This window comes from Lissotriton helveticus, chromosome 1_1, assembly GCF_964261635.1.
Source record: "Lissotriton helveticus chromosome 1_1, aLisHel1.1, whole genome shotgun sequence".
NCBI lineage: Eukaryota > Metazoa > Chordata > Amphibia > Caudata > Salamandridae > Lissotriton > Lissotriton helveticus.
In genome coordinates this window covers 1966365616-1966372286 of record NC_136057.1, presented here as the reverse complement: position 1 = coordinate 1966372286, position 6671 = coordinate 1966365616, and positions in this window count along the sequence as shown.

Below are 6671 nucleotides of genomic sequence, written 5' to 3'. Positions count from 1 at the left end.
CGGCCGGTTGGCGCCTTCGAGACTCCATGCTGCACTCTGACTCCGTGGTTGCGAAGATCCGTGACACTATCACTCATTACCTAGCAGACAATATGGTGGAGGACACTCCACTGGCCTCGATTTGGGAAGCCCTAAAGTTAGTTGTAAGGGGAGATTTTATAGCGCTCGCTGCAATGTATTCTCGGCTGCGCAAGGAGAAACGAGCGGAATTGGATGGTGATGTGCGTGGCTTGGAGACGATCCACAAGAGGACGGGGGCTCCAAGGGTGTGGAGAGAACTGGAAACAAAGAGACGTATGCTCAAACACCTTGACCTCGATAGGACAGAGCATGCCTTACTGTGCTTGCGACATAAATTTTACCTGTGCGGGGATAAAGGGGGTAGGATGTTGGCGCATAGGCTGCGCGCGCGTACGCAATTACACACTATCCCAGCCATCAAGGATCCGCATGCGCCGGCCCATACTACTGATGCTGCCATTGTTAGCACCTTTCGCCACTTATATCAAACGCTGTATAGTAAGGAGGAGTCGGCGTCTGAGGGCATACGGTAATATCTTGCATCGTGTGGTATCACACCCCTCTATCGGGGGTCGGCAGAAGCTCTGGACTTGGAGATACGCGTTGAAGAGATTATATCGCCTATCGCGCGATTGAAGTTAGCTAAATCCCCTGGGCCGGATGGTTTTTCTGCCATCTTTTATAAAACATATTGTGTGGAGCTGGCTCCCCTTTTAACTCGCCTCTTTAATTCCTTCCTCGACACTGGGGTGGTGACCCCCTCCATGACTGAAGCAGCAATAACGGTCATTCTCAAACCAGGGAAGGACCCTACGGAATGCGGCTCTACAGGCCGATCTCGCTCCTTAACATTGATGCTAAATTATTCGCTGGTGTGTTGGCTGCGAGGCTCAGCCCTCGGATGGAGGGAGTGATTGATCCTGATCAAGCAGGGTTTATCCCAACTAGGCAGGGGGGTGAAAACACTAAGAGGCGCTTCATCTCATGGAACTGGTACACCGATCTACGACGCAGTCCTTCCTGCTTTCTATCGACGCGGAGAAAGCATTCAACCGCGTTGACTGGAGCTATATGTTTGAGGTGTTGAGAGTTTTTGGTATTGGCGATAACTTCCTGAGATGGATTCAGTACCTCTATACTGCTCCCACAGCGGTGGTGCGGGTGGACGGGTGTCGGTCTGCCTCCTTTCCCATCCCTAGGGGGACGCGGCAGGGGTGTCCCCTCTCCCCGTTACTTTTTGCGCTCTATATGGAGCCCTTTGCCCAGCGCGTGCGGTCTCATGCCGGTATCTCTGGGATCCGTTTCGGAGCTGATGTCCATAAAGTCAGTCTGCATGCGGACAATGTCATCTTGGCTCTGACTAACCCCCACTCCTCCTTGCGGTGTCTGTCTGCGGTATTCCTTGCCTTCCAAAACGCGGCGGGGTTTAAAGTTAACTTTTCCAAATCGCAAATTCTCAACATCTCAATTCCGGATACTGATGTAGTGGACCTGCGGAGGGACTTCGCCTTCCAATGGGTACAATCAGATATCACGTACTTGGGTATACGACTAGCCCGGACCCTGGCTAAAACTCTATCCTTAAACTATGCCCTCCTAGCTGAACATGTTACCAAAGCCCTGTCCGACTGGTCCCGCCTTAAATTAGCTTGGTTTGGGAGATTGGCCACAATCAAAATGACTGTGCTTCCCCGTATACTCTATCTTTTTCAAATGTTACCCCTGAGCAACCTGCTGGGCATGTTGCGGAAGCTTCAGGGTCTGCTTAACAAGTTCTTATGGAACAATAAGAGGCCGCGCTTTGCGTTTACAGTGACCACTTCCCCGAAGGCGGCTGGTGGACTGGGCTTCCCTCTACTGGCTGCGTATTTCCAGGTGTCCTGTCTTAGGTACATCGTGGAGTGGAACAGGCCATTGTTCAGTAAAAACTGGAACTTTATGGACCAGACGGTGGCCGGATGTAATATCTGGCCTGAGCTGTGGCTGCCGCGCAAGCTTAGAGCATGGGGACTGTATTCTTCCCCAGTGACCTCTCCGACACTAAAAGCTTGGGACCAGTTAGCGCTGCGCAAAGGCTGGACTTCCTTCCCCTCCACAATGACGCCCATTATAGATAACCCTGACTTTCCGCCGGGCTGCCCATCACCGGTCTTCCATCGCTGGTGAGAGGAAGGCTGCAAAAGGGTGGGCTCGCTCTTCGATCTGGATGGTCTGATCCCGTTTACCACATTACGTACGGAATACTTTCAGTTGCCCGAAGGAGACGCTTGCCATCACGCGCAATTAGCGCACTGGGTGACCCAGCCGGCCAACGTAGCTCTCATGTCATGGCCGTTAACGACCTTTGAACGCTGGCTGGTATGCAAAAAAGATGATCGGAGCTTTATGCGATGATTTTGCGCCACTCACGGAAGCAGCGTACAAAAGCGCAAGCCCGCTGGGAAACAGAGTTAGGGCGTCCCCTGGCAGTCAAAGAGTGGGAGCATGTGTTCTATAGGGCACACCACACGACTTCTAACACTGCAGGGACTGAATCAGCCTACAAAACAGCGACATATTGGTATTATACCCCTGCACCGTCAAGGTATGGGACACTGCAAAATCAGGCCTTTGCCGGAGGGGCTGTGGGATGTCAGGGACGCTGATCCACTTGCTATGGCGCTGCCCAAAGTTGGAACGTTACTAGAACACAATCCTCGATGAGCTAGATACTGCTTTTCAGATTACACTCCCACGGCTGCCTGAGCATATGTTGCTGGGGCTTCCCCATCCCAAATTTTTCCCTATGCGCTTGCTCAGGGGCAGACAAATTGCATTGGCTTTGTTGGCTGCGAGGCAGGTTCTTTTGGCACAGTGGGGCTCTCCGGCAATACCTGACCCCCGAGATTGGATCCAACGATTCTGGCACACCCTAGCGATGGAGCGCCTGTTTTTGGGTATGGACGGGAAGGGCGCTGAGTATGCTAAGCTCTGGGATCCGTTCTTGCAGCTCTTGTCTAAAGACCTTCGGAAGTGACATGCCCGAAATACTTGCAAATCTTACAACGTATCCCTTTGGAGCCTGTAGGTGCCACGCCAGTTGCTTGAAGGTCCGTTGATTGCAGTCCGACAGAGTTGGCGGATCCTTAGGGGCAAGTGGTGTTTATAGAAGCTGATGCGGGTGGGAGTGGGAGGGTGTTTCAGAAAGGTGCAGGGCTAGGGGGGGGAGGGGTTTATTTTCTTTCTTGTTCTTTTTCTAACTATTTCCTTATAAAAGCGGTGGTTGCAACTCAGGTGGGGCGGCGAAGCCTCTTCACTTACGCGGGGTAGCCCTCCGGGGTGTAGGCCCAGACGCTGTGTCTTAACTTTGTGAAACTGCCCTTCCGGCAAGTTGATGTAGGCATCTGGGCTGTGTACTAAGATGTCCTAGCCGCATAATAGAATGATTGATTCTAAAAAAGGTAATTTCACTTTGTCATTCTTGATATACTCAAGAAAAGGCTAACGTGCATGTGCATTGTTGAGTACTGGAGCTTGCTTTCCTTTTGTAATATTTATTGTTGTTGTAGTATTCATTTATCATTATCTTGTGGTACCCTTTCGCACATCTCATATGTTTCCCCATCATGCAAAACGTAACAGCTTCTTCATTGTTTCGATGTTTGCCAAGGGAGCTGGTTCGCAAACTTATTTGGGAACAACACCACAGCATTTTTGACTTCTTTAGGAGGTGATCAGAGGAACCCCTCATCATTGCTTCACTGTTTAGGTTCAGAAGGCTAGGAAGGAAGTGTTAGATCACCTTTCAGAACCAAAGAGTGAAAAAGCTGTGGGACTTAATGAATTTGAAACTTGTATCAAAACTTGACATATGTTAGCTCCCAAAGGACAGCACAGTTCTTAAAAGCGATCACTTTGGCGATAGAACACATAGATCTATAAACTTGAATAAACAAACATACTTACATAAATTGGCTTCTACATGCAAGTCTAAAATAGACATTTAGTCTATTTTAGTGTTAAAATAGACTAAATGTTTTCTTACATTAAGCACTGTTAACTTCTGTTGGGATCAAAATTTGATAACTCGCATTGTTGGCCTAATATATTCAATATAACCTTGTAATTATATAATCATGTAGTTATAGTTCACTACGATCACATATTAACCTATGATTCACTTTTGACTTGTTCGCTCCTAAATAGCCGGAGCCATTTTGTTTCGTTTCTTTGTATACACGTACTGTTTCCCTGAAATCACGTGATTACGCTTTCTGCTCGAAAACCACGACGGCACCCAAGCTGCTTATTGTAGTTGTTAACCGGTAGCTCAAGGAAACCCAAGGTCACATCTGCCCTTCTGGTGGGATGCGCACATTCTAGCAAAACCCGTTCCTGTACTCCCCGGGCTACAGATAGACAGGGAGGCACCTTACTGACCTGCCCCCGGATTAGCTTAGGCCTAGGCTACTAGCAATCAATTGTGCCTTATATGGGTATTCCTCTTGGCTTACTGACAAGTTGTATCTTTCCATATAAGGTGTCATCTTGAACGCATGAAAAGTATATATGCTTTGTATTTTGAACGTGTAGTCAGTCTCCTCTGCGCACCTCCGAGGGTCGTGTAGACTGAGGCTCCCCTGCCAGGGCTTGTATTTGATGAATAAATGATTGAACTTTCTCCATTGCCGACTGACTTATTATTACAGAGTAAACGCATATGGGCTATTGGTAAGTATAGCCCGCTAGAATAATTTTGAATTCTTCAGTTGGCGACTCCGCCGGGACTCCGCGATAGGGTCGTCCCCTCCTGTAAACAGGGGTGACGGGACAAGGAGGAGTTCTGGTCGAGTGGATGGACAGAAAGAGGATCCTGATTCGAGACACCCGTTTGTGATATGAAAGCAAGCCATTCCACTCTCGAGCCCAGTATCCCTCCCAGCTACTGAAGACCCTACGCCGGAGTCCTACGGGCTTAACCCGAGAGAAGAACAGACTGTGTCGGTCTGTCTAGGTGTCGGCACTGGAGAATCCGCAATCGACCTGAGTGCACCAGGTGAGTGATATTTGTGATTGGATGAGGATCACTCAGAGGAAGTGTTTCTTTTTGAATAACGGTTAACTGTTTTTGTTTGAAGGAGGCCGGGGAAGCCGGACCACGAGGTAATCTGGGGATCTACCGTTGCGGCGAAGGGGCTGCGCGGGTAGAGACCCCACGGACTTGTTTGGTGAATAATTGAGATTACATATGATGCCTTAGCAGAGTACGGCGTTGCTCGCTCGTCCGAATTCTCTCCGGGAAAGCCCTGGGAGCAACTGGGTAAGCTAGGGTTCTGGAGACGTGTCTAGATGCCCGGCCCAACCAGAACAGGACCATGGGATGGCCTGTGAGAGAGTTTGTGGTTCGCCTATCAGATGCTCTCAGGACAGTGTGGCGACTGTTCCCTTTGGTGAGATTTCTGTTGGTCTGGAATTCTTTTGAATCGATTCCCCGAACAGGAGTCAACGGGCTCTGTTCGTATTTGAAGACGTCATTTGCATAGAATAGGTTTTGAGAGGTGTTTGCCTTGCACCGTTTTACAGCACTTTACTGTGACCATCGAATGAAGAAGTATATGAGTGAATGATGCCAGGGACGCATCCAAGTATGTGTGTGTTTTGAGATTTTGTGACTAAACAACGTGTAAGTATCATCATAATGCCTTGTTTTAGCAAAATATGTTTCGGGTGCTGTTGTAGGAGAGGTACACGGCTTGAAGAAAGACAGCTGGCCCCTCGCGAGGGCAGCCCTAGTTTTGATATGTATGTCAAACATGGTTTACAGCCGATTTTATTCAATACTCTTTGGAACAAATATACAAAAGATAATTCGGATTTACAATGGCCTCTTACGGGGTCTTTTGATGAGAAAAAGATCAATTATATACAGAATAAACTATTTATGAAGAAAAGTCGTCAGTCAATGTTTGACTCCTTGAACTTATGGTTGAAGGAAGCAAAAAGACAACGAATTTGAGAAGAGAAGGTGGGGAAGATGAAATCGGGTCAGACAGTCACTCAGAAAGCAGTAGTGTATGATAAAGAAAATGTGGAAAAAAATATTGAACGGATGGATAGGCAGTTTCGGTTGGAGACCGATAAAAGCTATGTGGCTAGACCAGAAACAGGAGATGAATTAGAAGACTTGCTGGAAGCCCGACCACCTCCTCCTTATGCCCCGCATTGCTTGTATCGAGCCGTGCCTATGGTACGAGTTGACCAGACGGGAGCTGTTTTGGCCGCCAAACCACAGACAAGGGTGGTCGCCACGGCCCCCGTTGGTAGATCGGGACCTGATGTTCCGGTTTCCCCTCCTTCTCTTCGACCAACTACCTCACCCTTAATATCCCTTCAGCCGGAAGCGGCTGTCCCTTCTCCCTTGCACCCTGTGTTTCTCTCCCCTCCGACTCAGACTACTTTAGATCTCCGAAATGCAATTAGTCCGGGTGCCACGCCCAAACAACCGTTGTCTGACTTGAGTGATCAGCGAGCTTTCACACGGTTGTTGTTGGGACAGGAGGAAAGGAGAGCTATTATAATTCAGGCATCCCAGTGGATGCGGAATCCTATTTATACCTAGGAGGATATTTGGAGTACTATGAAGGATTTTGAACCCGCTGCACAGCAACTGG